The sequence below is a fragment of the Hyla sarda genome, chromosome 3 (assembly GCF_029499605.1).
Source record: "Hyla sarda isolate aHylSar1 chromosome 3, aHylSar1.hap1, whole genome shotgun sequence".
NCBI classification, from domain to species: domain Eukaryota; kingdom Metazoa; phylum Chordata; class Amphibia; order Anura; family Hylidae; genus Hyla; species Hyla sarda.
The window spans coordinates 358560194-358574202 of record NC_079191.1 but is presented as its reverse complement, the minus strand read 5'-3'; the positions used below and the strand labels follow the sequence as shown (position 1 = coordinate 358574202).

General features: G+C 37.1%; 1 protein-coding gene across 1 annotated transcript in view; it reads right to left on the bottom strand.

Moving 5' to 3' along the window:
* LOC130360818 (bifunctional protein GlmU-like) overlaps positions 1-9428 on the bottom strand; it is a 100228-nt gene extending 90800 nt beyond the window's left edge. Inside the window, exon 1 of the transcript XR_008890809.1 lies at positions 9343-9428. The gene's annotated coding sequence lies outside the window, so the exon portion shown is untranslated. The remainder of the gene's footprint in view (positions 1-9342) is intronic.
* Between the last annotated feature and the right edge of the window lie 4581 nt (positions 9429-14009).

Below are 14009 nucleotides of genomic sequence, written 5' to 3'. Positions count from 1 at the left end.
AAGGATGAATTGGCCAGCACTATTGATCCAAACTATTGTAAAAACCTGGCCTGCAAGTGCAAGCTGCTGGGCTAAATATACAGCAACAGGAGAATACAGCAGCACACTGCTAGCACAAAGATATAGATGAAACATGAGTATATAGATAGAACATGAAAAGCTATACAGCTGTAATGCAATAAATGAAGATATGAAACTATGAAAATATGAGGTACTAAGCTTGCAAATTTGGCGCCAAATAGCGTGGACAGTCCAAACCACGGTAAGGTGACCTCATTCTGGGACGGACCCTACACTGTGTATATGCCTCTGTGTGAACAGTACAACAGGCATTGCAAGGTGCAAAATCTAGAAAAAAAAGATTCTGCATCCAACAGTGATCTTCAACCTGCGGACCTCCAGAAGTTGCAAAACTTAAGGGGCTTTAAAAACACTATATAGCGCTGCTACCCCCGTAAATTGCCCACGCCAGCCACCTCTGGATGAATGAACTCCAGAGGTGGCTGGCGTGGGCAACTTATGGGGGTAGCAGCGCTATATAGTGTTTTTAAAGCCCCTTATTTTAAGGTCTGCCGTACACATGTAATCAAGTTTAACCTATGTTTCACATGTACATTGATATTTGTGAAATTCTATTAAGTTTAAACATGGTATTGAATTGAATTAATTGATTCTAATGACCTGGTGACCCGGAAGATGTTCCTTCCCCGGGCTTTTAAATCACCTGTTTTTAATGTTATTGATCATATGCCTGACGAAGAGCTCAGCACGAGCTCGAAACTTGAAGTTGCACAATAAAGAATTAACCTGCCATATGGACTGTTGCCTGCATCTATCCAAGGTGTAAAAGCGCCGTATGGTAATTCCTGTTTTCCTGGATTTTATCCACCACTTTTCATTGCCCATCCAGCGACCGAGAGGAACCTGGAAATGAAACCGTGGCTGCTGACCTCCATTTCTTCCTGCGAGTCTATATGCCTACTGAGGTGTTGTGCTCTTAGCACAACATGATTTGGTAAGCCTTCAATTTTTGTGCACATTGAAGCCACTCTGCTATACCATCCACACTAGGAGCGCACCTTGTTGTTTTTTGTCTTTTTCACATTCTGCTTGTCTTCACTGCACAGAGCCCTGCTTGTCCTCAGCGTACAGAGCCCTGCTTTTCCTCAGCGTACAGAGCCCCGCTTGTCCTCAGCGTACAGAGCCCCGCTTGTCCTCAGTGTACAGAGTCCTGCTTGTCCTCAGTGTACAGAGCCCCACTTGTCCTCAGTGTACAGAGCCCCGCTTGTCCTCAGTGTACAGAGCTCTGCTTGTCCTCAGTGTACAGAGCCCTGCTTGTTCTCAGTGTACAGAGCCCTGCTTGTCCTCAGTGTACAGAGCCCTGCTTGTCCTCAGTGTACAGAGCCCTGCTTGTCCTCAGTGTACAGAGCCCTGCTTGTCTTCAGTGTACAGAGCCCTGCTTCTCCTCAGTGTACAGAGCCCTGCTTGTCCTCAGTGTACAGAGCCCTGCTTGTCCTCAGTGTACAGAGCCCTGCTTGTCCTCAGTGTACAGAGCCCTGCTTGTCCTCAGTGTACAGAGCCCTTCTTGTCCTCAGTGTACAGAGCCCTGCTTGTCCTCAGTGTATAGAGCCCTGCTTGTCCTCAAAGGCCCTGTCAAAAATGAAATAAGCGATCTGATTGGTTGCTATGGGCGGCTGGTTGGCTTTTCCTCTGCACAGGTTTTGATGAATCTCCCCCAGTGTCCTTAAAAAGTATAAAGAGTAGTGCAGAACATGTAATAACTCCCTGTACTGTAGGGGGCGCAACCAGACAGAATTTCAGTGCATGCATTTCAGTAATACAGGGGTTTTAACAGTGAATGTCCATTCTGATTGATCAGATCTTCCAGCCATTGACAAGTGTCACAGATCTGGACTGTCCGTAGCATTGGATGTTGAGTCTGGTTTCAAGTTACAGTGGTCCAGAAAAGACCATTGTATGTTGAAACTATTGTAAGTTGAGGGATCACTGCTCACATTTTTAACCAATGTATATTACAAATACACATTTAATGTTTTCTACATTATATAAAAAGTTTTTGAAAATGACGGCCTCGTTTAAGTGCAAATATCATAAATCACTTCTGAAAACATATAGTCAATAAAATATGCTATGTTTAACTCCTTAACGACGAAGGACGTATATTTACGTCCTCCGCCGGCTCCCGCGATATGCCGCGGCATATCGTGTCAGTCCCTGCGGCCATCAACGGCCGGAACCCGCGGCTAATACAGGACATCACCGATCGCGGTGATGCCTTGTATTAACCCTTCAGACGCGGCGATCAAAGCTGACCGCCGCGTCTGAAGCGAAAGTGAAACTATCCTGGCTGCTCAGTCGGGCTGTTCGGGACCGCCGCAGTGAAATCGCGGCGTCCCGAACAGCTTACAGGACACCGGGAGGGACCCTACCTGCCTCCTCGGTGTCCGATCGGCGAATGACTGCTCCGTGCCCGAGATCCAGGCAGGAGCAGTCAAGCGCCGATAACACTGATCACAGGCGTGTTAATACATGCCAGTGATCTATGTAAAAGATCAGTGTATGTAATGTTATAAGTCCCTATGGGAGCTATAACACTGCAAAAAAAAAGTTACAAAAAGTGTTAATAAACCCCTACCCTAATAAAAGTTTGAATCACCCCCCTTTTCCCATTAAAAAAATAAAACAGTGTAAATGAAAATAAAAAATAAACATATGTGGTATCGCCACGTGCGTAAATGTCCGAACTAAATATATAATTAATTATACCGCACGGTCAATGGCGTACACGTAAAAAAATTCCAAAGTCCAAAAAAGCATATTTTTGGTCACTTTTTATACCAAAAAAAAAATGAATAAAAAGTGATCAAAAAGTCCGATCAAAACAAAAATGGTACCAATAAAAACTTCAGATCACGGCGCAAAAAATGAGCCCTCATACCGCCCTGTACATGGAAAATAATAAAAGTAATAGGGGTCAGAAGAGAACATTTTTAAACTTAGAAATTTTCCTGCATGTAGTTATGATTTTTTCCAGAAGTACGACAAAATTAAGCCTATATAAGTAGGGTATCATTTTAACCGTATGGACCTACAGAATAAAGAGAAGGTGTCATTTTTACCAAAATATGCACTGCGTAGAAACGGAAGCCCCCAAAAATTACAAAATGATGTTTTTTCTTCGATTTTGTCGCACAATGATTTTTTTTTCCATTCCGCCATGGACTTTTGCATAAAATAATGTCACTGCAAAGTAGAATTGGTGATGCAAAAAATAAGCCATAATAGGGATTTTTTGGTGGAAAATTGAAAGAGTTATGATTTTTAAAAGGTAAGGAGGAAAAAACGAAAATACAAAAACTGAAAAACCCTGCGTCCTTAAGGGGTTAAAGAAATGATATACTTCCCATGAACAGTTACATTTATTTTCTATGCTGCAGTTTAAGAAACTAGATACAAAATCTATACTAGACTTGAGATGACAAGTCAATTAAGTCATCTTATTTAACATATAGTATTTTCAAAATGAAAAACTAAAATTTCCAAAGGTGTTTTTTAGATCAATATTTACCGCTGATGAATTAGGTATTGGTGTAGTAAGGTCTCTGTCTCCCTTGAATGGCCCTCTTTCCTATGACATCAGAATGGACTGGATCTCAGCAGGAAATCTCTCCCTCCTTTTTCTCTTCTTATATCTTCTTTTCCACCAAGTTGGCTTTTCCTTTACAAGGCGTGGTTTGCGTGTGTCTTCTGTTAATTGGGCATTTTAAAATCTGCCTTAAATAAAGATTACTTATGCCATGTCATTTTAATTCCACTGTTGTCTTATGGGTGGCGCTCTCAGCCTACGTTATTGGTTGACCACCCCTTGACCTCTGGATCACTCTACCTGGAAAAAATATCTCTATGCGGATACCCTGGGCACTATACTCATTTAGTACACACCTGCATACAAAAAAACGCTACATATCAACATTTTTTATCATTGTGATTGACATCTCTGTTGAACTATATATATATTGATATTCTCACAGGAATCCCAATACTAAGTCCCCTTGTCTATTAGTAAACACTTTAACAGACAATGGCTCTTCTAGTTTACTATTGAGTGCTTTTGTTTGAGTTTCCTTGGAACCAGTTCTTGAAAAACAATGGGATAATTTCCTGTGTTGTTCCACCATTTAAAAATCAAACAAACCCTTTTGTTTTGATACTTGTCCAAATAATTGCTGAATAAGCAAATTCTGTCAGAAGATCAGATTTGACCCTCAATTGTAGTCAATGTCTCCATATTCCTTACTCATATTCCATCTGGGTATGTTCAATTATACCAAATATACTGACAATACCAACGAAGAATTTACATAAATGATGACTTTCCTCTTCTTTGCTGATCTAAATATACTTTTAAAACTGAAGAAAATAAAAGAAAATATTAAAAAATTTTATATATATTTTTTCTCTTGTATCTTATATCATTGAGCTTCCAAAAGCATAGGAAACAAAATAGGAAGAAATAAATATCATCCCTAGTTCATAATTAATCAAAAAGCTAAAAAAAAGTTTAGCAATTGATTCATAAAATAAATAACCAGGTGATATTTCACCTTATTTTAGTCAGTGTAACATCCAGTAATCCAGAAATATTGATGATTGTTTCTGGTAGACGTCACATAGAACGACCAGAAGTAAAACACTGAGCAGAGATATTCAAGTAAAGGAATCCATTTAGCTAAAATAGCCCTCAAGTTCATTTTAAGCGATCTCGCTGCTAAGACTTTTTTATGATCAGTTAATATTGTTATAAAAAATGTCCAACCAAACACATCTTCCCCGCGAACCAAACACATCATAGCAAATAGGCAACTATGCAAATGTGATCATACCAATTCCTGTAGAGCAAAAGCCATCATTTCCAGCAGCTATCCATTATAATTTATAGAGGATGTCTATGGTGAATGTAGGGATTGTCTTCTATGAGACTCCAATAATTTACTGTAATCTGGCACTTCATAGGTTCCAATTAAGCTAGACTTGTGATATTATCATTTCTAATGTGGTAAAAATGTATTAGAATGAATGGAGAGATAGCTAGATAAATAGATATTAAATATGAGCTAGATATATAGACAGAACATAGATATGTAGAGGTACATCTTGAAACACACTGCTTGACAAAGGTTCAGTATATATGGGTAAAATTATTATTATTTATAGATTGATTGATGTTACTTATTTGGTGTACCGGGAACTTTTTTGTATTTCTTAGATGTGTAGACAGACAAGAGATAGATAGAATTACTTTCTAAAGAGCTGACACCTCTTGGCTGCTATACAAAAGTGCAACTCACAAGCTCTCCCACCAGCTTTGAGATTTGTAACCTTTATGACGCTTTTATAGGGTATGTAATGTCAGATTTTTGTTAAGCACATTAGAGCCCACCACTGCTCTTTACTTCCTGCACCATTTCACCTTTCTAGAAATGACGGTTTATCACTTAACCAAGCTCTACCGGGATTGGTGGCACAATGCCCTCTCCCAGTTCTCCTTTAATAGATAGATATAGGGATAGTCCATAGAGAACCTTATAATTACCAACCTAGATTAACTCTGCATCTGGATTTATTTCCACCCTCAGTTATTACCATTTCTAGGTCATCTGGGAATTCATTCCTATAGCATTGTAAAGAATTGTGCCTCTTTGTTTCTTTATCACTGCAGAATATTGGCAAGAATTATAACACAGACCTTTACTTCAGCATATGGCCCCTCAGTTGAACACCCTGAAAGTGTTACAGACAATGAACTTCTGACAAATTAAAGCGTCAGCCATACCTAGAGTTCTCCTTATTTTTCAGCAGCTTCATCATGTAAAATATTGTGCAATCCAACATACTGCTAAGTGCCGATTTACAATGGGATTGTTTTGTTTATATAAAATTATAAGGTCAATAAGTAGAGAATAAGTAAGATGTACAAAAACAGGATTTCAAAGCTTAAGTTTTATTTGTTTGTTTTATTTCTTGCTTGTTTTTATTAGAACGTGTTTTATTTTATTTTTAAGGACTACATAATACAGTAGATTTCAGAATACGTTAAGTAAAATCCTGCACACTTGGCTTAAATAAAGGTTTTGCACTAATTTTAAAGCATCACAAAATGGTTAGTTAAAAGGGTCTTCAAAAGTATTAAAAAATGTTCACATGATTTGTTATTTACTCATCTCTCAGTTCTGTTCACAATGGATCATGGTCATCGATGTGGCCAGTGATTGGGTACTACAATCATATGCTGGGAGGACTTGTCTTTACTAGAAGGAAATACAAAGACTAACAGAAGACTAGGAAAACATCAATTCAGGAAAACCTCTTTACATTTATAAAAAAAAATTTATCTACTTTAATATTGATCACATTTTATTATATTAATATCATAAATTATTTTTATTTTATTTTTTTGCTCAAAACATAAGGTTTTCGCTTTTCTCTAATTCAAGAATTGTTAATTAAGTGTCTCTATTGAATATAAATGTATCTTTTTTTATCTTAACTGACTACTTATATACTGTACATGTTTATAAACAATACAATCAAAATAATTCAGTATCCCATTGTTCAAACAGAGCAGATTCCTAAAGAAAAATCTTAATTTTTGTTTTTCATTTAGAACATTTACATAACTATCTTGTGGGCAAAGTTAAAATAATAAAGAGAAAAAAGAAAGTATAAAGTATAAAGTATAAAAAAAGAATAATAAAGAGAAAGGAAGAAAAAGATTTATTTTTAGCTCATAAAGTTGAAGTAAATATATTTGTTTTTATTCCTATAATCATTGAAATGAATTAATTAATTACTCAATTAATGTGTATTACACCATATGCTGGAGATTAAAAAAAGCCTAAAAAGAAAAACCTCAATGAATTTGTCAAAACTAAAAAACATTGTCTATCATAATAAAATATTTAAGAAATAGTAGTAGTAGCAATAATAATTTACATGTGTATGTGTGTGTATTTGTGTGTGTGATAATGTGTCTAGTTTCCTAATTGGATTTAACTGGAACAACAAATAAGTAAAGGGGTTCAAGTAAATGTCTTTATGTCAGTCAATAATATATTTAGTTATTTTGTCTTTCTATCTCAGTGCTGCACTCCTGACCTTACACAGTATGTGTTCATTCATTACAGCATGCCATACAATATACTGTATGTTGTTCTTAGATGACTTAGTTCTTAGACTTAAGATTCAGCCTTTAGATCTTGGGAAATGTGGGGTAGATCATAATTACAGTAGTAATAATAATAATAATAATAATAATAATAATAATAAAATAACAATAGTATTGTTATATCATAATAATATTAACACCAATAGTATTGTTATTAATAATAATAATAATAATAATAAATAAATAACAATAGTATTGTTATATCATAATAATATTAACACCAATAGTATTGTTATTAATAATAATAATAAATAAAAATAGTATTGTTATATCATAATAATATTAACACCAATAGTATTGTTATTAATAATAATAATAAATAAAAATAGTATTGTTATATCATAATAATATTAACACCAATAGAATTGTTATTAATAATAATAATAATATGTATACCATAAATAATGTCATATATTTATTTCATTAGTTAGATGAAACATTAAAGACTTGATAGAAATGATACATTATATAAACTGTTTATTTCACAAAATAATGTAAAAACACACATATTTCCCCGTCTTCTTCTCCTGCCGCAGTGGCCTTCCCGAATATATAGTCATGTATTACAGGATGCCATATAGTAACTAAATATATGTACACTTTAGTTCCTCGATAACGCACAGCAATCACAGTATTTTGGCAGTCAGTTATTTCGAAAATGGCTTTGAAGTTGCTGAAAATGATGGATGTTCTACACAGATATCATTATGGCATAAATAATGTCCTAAAACGCCCAAATCAAACAGCCAAAAGAGCTCAGCAAGAACACCAAGACAATGCACACAGGATAATAGGGACCAGTTATGTTTCTTCATATTCTGGCTGCCGGATTCTCAAGGACAGGACAATTTAGCTTTGTGTGCAGTTTTAGTGCATATTAAACACTCTCCTCTGTTTTTTGCAGCGGAGAAGATTTTGTAGAACATTACACATAGTTATTAAATCCTGCTTAACACTCAATTTTGGATATTACCATCTCTTGTTTAACAGAATGAACCATAACATCGCTTACAGCTCTCATCTAGTATAGCAGAAATAGCAGAAAACATGTAGTGATAGAGGAACCGGATAATGAATGTAAGTTATAAAATGTAAGTTATTATTATGACTCTTAGTATCTTTGCTATTCATATAAACAAACTTCCTTGACCACTGCTAAACATGTTAAAATGAATTTGTAAACATGCAAATCTCCAATAAAGCTTTATTAGTGACTATAAGTAGAAAGTCACCAATTAGGCTCTCAATATAGTAAAACTTAGCTTTCACTTCAAAACAATAAAATAGTACAGAACAAATTATATTAATGCATACCACTAAGGTGCTGGGATGGGAAAAGGGGTACAGGGGAGTACCTACGCTTGACAACTCTGCCTAGATGGGGGGGGGGGTCCTATCACTGTGTGGAATGGGGGTGAGGAAATCAGTACAATGCGATTAAATTATATACATATACACAGTGAAGTGGCGAACCTCTCTTGCCAACGCGTTTCACCCATTGGTTGCAAGGGCTCATCAGAGAGTAAGAGGAGACAACAATAGGGTACATAAGATAATGGTATTAGAGAAAACAATGCATATATACAGACAAATGATATTAATGATGTTATTGCAGCATTAGCACACTGGGTTAGTAGGTGTCAGCCAGTCTGATGTATTAAGCTATGTGTAGACCACGGTCAACGTCAGTGTTTTGTCCGAGTGGGTCACTGAGTCATAAAGTAGGTCACAAGAAAAGCGCTTATCTTGTGACCTACTTTATGACTCAGTGACCCACTCGGACAAAACACTGACGTTGATAGATAGATTAGATAGATAGATGAGAGATAGATAGATAATAGATAGATAGATAGATAATAGATAGATAGATGAGAGATAGATAGATAATAGATAGATAGATGTGAGATAGATAGATAGATATGAGATAGATAGATAAATAGATAGATGAGAGATAGATAGATATGAGATAGATAGATAGATATGAGATAGATAGATAAATAGATAGATATGAGATAGATAGATATGAGATAGATAGATATGAGATAGATAGATAAATAGATAGATAGATGAGAGATAGATAGAATCTCCACACTCACCGCATAGACTGCGACTCGATGCTCCTAGTTAGAGACGCCAAAGGACCCAGGTGTCAGACCATGCATAGCGCTCAGATAGCGAGGCGATTACCGGCAATTTCGCGACCGTGTGCGCTTCCTCCGTGGAGATGCATGGTATGACACCCGGGTCCTTTGGCGTCTCTAACTAGGAGCATCGAGTCGCGGTCTATGCGTGAGTGCGGAGATTCTTTGTATTCTGGCATTACCACTTATTGATACATATCTGTTTGATACTTTTTTCCAGCACTTCGCCGACTCTATTGATAGTGTTCCATTGCTGCACAGACATCTACATGCTAGTGACCTGTGAGGAGTTAACCCATGAGCTACCTTTATTCCTGATAGTGCCATCCTGCATTTCTACCTACACCTGTAGATAGATAGATAGATAGATAGATGAGAGATAGATAGATAGATAGATAGATAGATAGAAGATAGATAGATAGATAGATGCAGAGCCCCTAACCAAGGCTCATCCACCTGCAACACCATCAGCATTTTTTTTACAGTAGTAGTTGAGCTGTTCTTTTGGAATTTGTAGATAGATAGATAAATAGATTTTCCTCTAAATAATGAATATTATATTAGTAGCCATCAATATCTTTTAACAGCCAAGAAATTATATTGGTGTTCTTGCAAAATAATCCTTATTGTCAGAATATTGCTAGGTATGATATCAATTTAAATATACAATATATAGAAAATCTGCAGTGGGCGGCCATTGAGTCATATGTATTTGCCCCAGCCTAATTGCAAGCCCTTACTTGATCCAAAAAAAACAATCCTAATATCTCCCTTTAACTATTCCAATAAACGTATCTACGCCACCCAACCATTCTTTTTAACCCTCCATTCACTACTGGTTTACAGTCTACTCAGCTCCACTTGAGGAACCATACTAAGCATACAGACATACAGACATACAGTTTGAAAATGATTTCTCCTTTTAGAAAAGAAATGACTTATTTTGCACCCTTACTTCCCCCACACACTCCTTATGTAAATGCATCTGAATGCTCTGGTCTAGATCCTCATGCATACACTGTTTGTCTTATAGCTCTAGTGACCTCAATTCCTTGCCTTCACTCCTCAAACCTGTTTGGTTGGTAAATTGTTTTAATGGTGACCATGTTGATTGAAAAATGGCACCAATGTTGTGCTATAGCATCTAAAGATAGTTGGCAGAAAGAAAATATTGGATCGGTCTGGGTCTGGCTATTTAGACCCCCACCGATCATTAGAACATGCAGATGTATGCATCACTCCCTGGCTTGCTGCAATCTCCATAGAGTTTTATGAGATGGGTAACATAGACCTATAATGGAGCCTGTCTCCTACCACTAGACGGGGATTGCAATGAGCTGGGAAATGAAGTGCACAGCCTCAACCAAAATTGTTTACATGTCTCTAGGACAATCAAACAGTCAAACATTTTATTAAATCACAGGCGCACTTTAACTGGTACCATATATGTTCTAGGGGGAATTCTGAAAGTACACGAGTACACGAATATACAATACTATATGGTTACCTTATTTTCTAAATTTCTCAATCCGGGACCTATATTATCAGCTAGTTACTTTTAAAGGGGTATTACAGGAATTTTTTTTATTTGACTATGCTACAGGGGTTGTATAGTTATTTTAGTTCATAATATAGTGTCTGTACCTGTGTGTGATGGTTTTCTCACAATTATTCTGTGATTTTCATCCCAATATTTATTTTTACCAGCATACAAAATGACTGTTGTCTCAGATTTTTCCCAGGTTGCAATGGGTGGAGGGATCAGTCTGCAACTAATGCAACAGCTGTAGGCCCTCTGATTGAAAACCACAGGTCTGCAGCTCATTTATGTTTCAATGGGTGGGGTGGCTGATGTGTGGGAGGGAGGAAGATGGAATTGTGGGATTGTAGTCAGAAAAAGAAAAAGAAAAGTCAAACAGGAAATACTAGTTCACAAATGGCTAGCCACAGTATTATGGTAATCTCACAGCATAGCCATTTAGCCCCAAGACAAGCGCAGATCATTCCTAAGCATGTCCATTACTGCCTGCCAGGTACGTACTAAAATCACCTTATGCTGGATAACCCCTTTAATACTGTTTTCTTCATAAATGAGAATATAATACATAGCATACATGGAATGACCTAAACTAAATATATCTCTCGGGATATTACATAGTTACATACATAGTTACATAGTTAGTACGGTTGAAAAAAGACATACGTCCATCAAGTTCAACCAGGGAATTGAAGGGTAGGGGTGTGGAGCGATATTGGGAAAGGGATGGGATTTTATATTTCTTCATAAGCATTAATGTTATTTTGTTCCAGGAATGTATCTAATCCTGTTTTAAAGCTGTTAAATGTTCCTGCTGTGACCAGTTCCTGAGGTAGACTGTTCCATAAGTTCACAGTTCTTATGGTAAAGAAGGCGTGTCGCCCCTTTAGACTAAACATTTTCTTCTCCAGACGGAGGGAGTGCCCCCTCGTCCTTTGGGGGGGGTTTAACCTGGAACAGTTTTCTCCATATTTTTTGTATGGGCCATTTATATACTTATATATGTTTATCATATCCTCCCTTAAACGTCTCTTCTCAAGACTAAACAATTGTAACTCCTTTAATCGCTCCTCATAGCTAAGATGTTCCATGCCCCATATTAGTTTAGTAGCACGTCTCTGCACCCTTTCCAACTCCGCAGTGTCCCTTTTAAGGACTGGTGCCCAAAACTGAACAGCATATTCCAGGTGAGGCCGTACCAATGCTTTATAAAGGGGGAGTATTATGTCCCTGTCCCTTGAGTCCATGCCTCTTTTGATACATGACAATATCCTGCCGGCTTTGGAAGCAGCAGCCTGACATTGCATGCTATTCTGTAGTCTGTGATCTACAAGTACACCCAGATCCTTCTCTACCAGTGACTCTGCCAGTTTAATCCCCCCTAAGACATACGATGCATGCAGGTTATTAGTACCCAGATGCATAACTTTACATTTATCCACATTGAACCTCATTTGCCAAGTGGATGCCCAGACACTTAGTCTATCCAAGTCATCTTGTAACTTATGCACATCCTCTATAGACTGTACCGTGCTACAAAGCTTGGTGTCATCTGCAAAGATAGAAACAGAGCTGTTAATGTCATCCTCTATATCATTGATAAATAAATTAAACAACAGCGGTCCCAGTACAGAACCTTGGGGTACTCCACTAATTACCGGGGACCGATCAGAGTACGAATCATTGACCACCACTCTCTGGGTACGATCCATAAGCCAGTGTTCAATACAGTTACAAACTAAAATTTCCAAACCCAAAGACCTTAACTTACCTGTCAGACGTCTATGAGGGACAGTATCAAACGCTTTGGCAAAATCCAGAAACACTATATCCACAGCCATTCCTCTGTCAAGGCTTCTACTCACCTCTTCATAAAATCAAATTAGATTGGTTTGACAACTTCTATCCTTAGTAAACCCATGCTGGCTATCAATTATAATACTATTATCCCCTATGTATTCCTGTATGTAATCCCTTATAAGTCCTTCAAACAATTTACCCACAATGCACGTTAGACTTACCGGTCTATAATTGCCTGGCGAAGACCTAGAGCCCTTCTTAAAGATTGGCACCACATTCGCCTTGCGCCAGTCCCTTGGCACAATACCAGACACCAGAGAATCTCTAAATATCATGAACAGGGGTACAGATATTACTGAACTTACCTCTCTAAGAACTCTTGGGTGTAGTCCATCCGGCCCTGGGGATTTGCTTACATTTACTTTACTTAACTTACATTGTACCATCTCTACATTAAGCCAGTTCAGTACATTACATGATGTGTTACCAGCACTGACCTGGCCAATGTCAGCTCCTTCTTCCATAGTATATACAGAACTAAAGAACCCATTCAGTAGCTCCGCCTTCTCTTGATCGCCCGTGACAACCTCCCCATTATCATTATTAAGGGGTCCTACATGCTCTGTCCTTGGTTTTTTTTGCATTTATATATCTAAAAAAATATTTAGGATTAGTTTTGCTTTCTTTGGCCACCTGTCTCTCATTTTGAATTTTTGCTGTTTTTATTACATTTTTACAGATTTTATTAAGCTCTTTGTACTGTTTAAATGTTATAGCTGACCCATCAGATTTGTATTTTTTGAAGGCTATTTTTTTGTTGTTTATTGCTCTTTTAACATAATTTGTCAGCCATGTAGGATTTAGTTTTAATCGTTTATATTTGTTCCCCTTTGGTATATATTTAGCTGTATAGTTATTTAGAGTTGATTTAAAGATGTCCCATTTACCTTCTGTATCAGTATTTGAGAACACCTCCCCCAGTCTATGTCCTGTAGTGCAGCTCTCAGCCCAACTTGTATTCAACATTGTAATTTTTTTTGCAATCCGTAATTCTGTAATCCTATATGGTTCTACAGACTATGGGGGGAATTTACAAATATAGCCTGATACTCAGTTCTGATTTAGATGAACAGCCTATAGAATGCCTAGTCTAAGTTTAGCCCAACTATTAGTTGGCATACCATTGCCAGAATGGTATACAAAATGTATTTCTACAAAGCCACAAATCTTTCTCAATACTTAGTGCCCTTGTCAAACATAGGGCAAAAAGTGTCTACAACACATA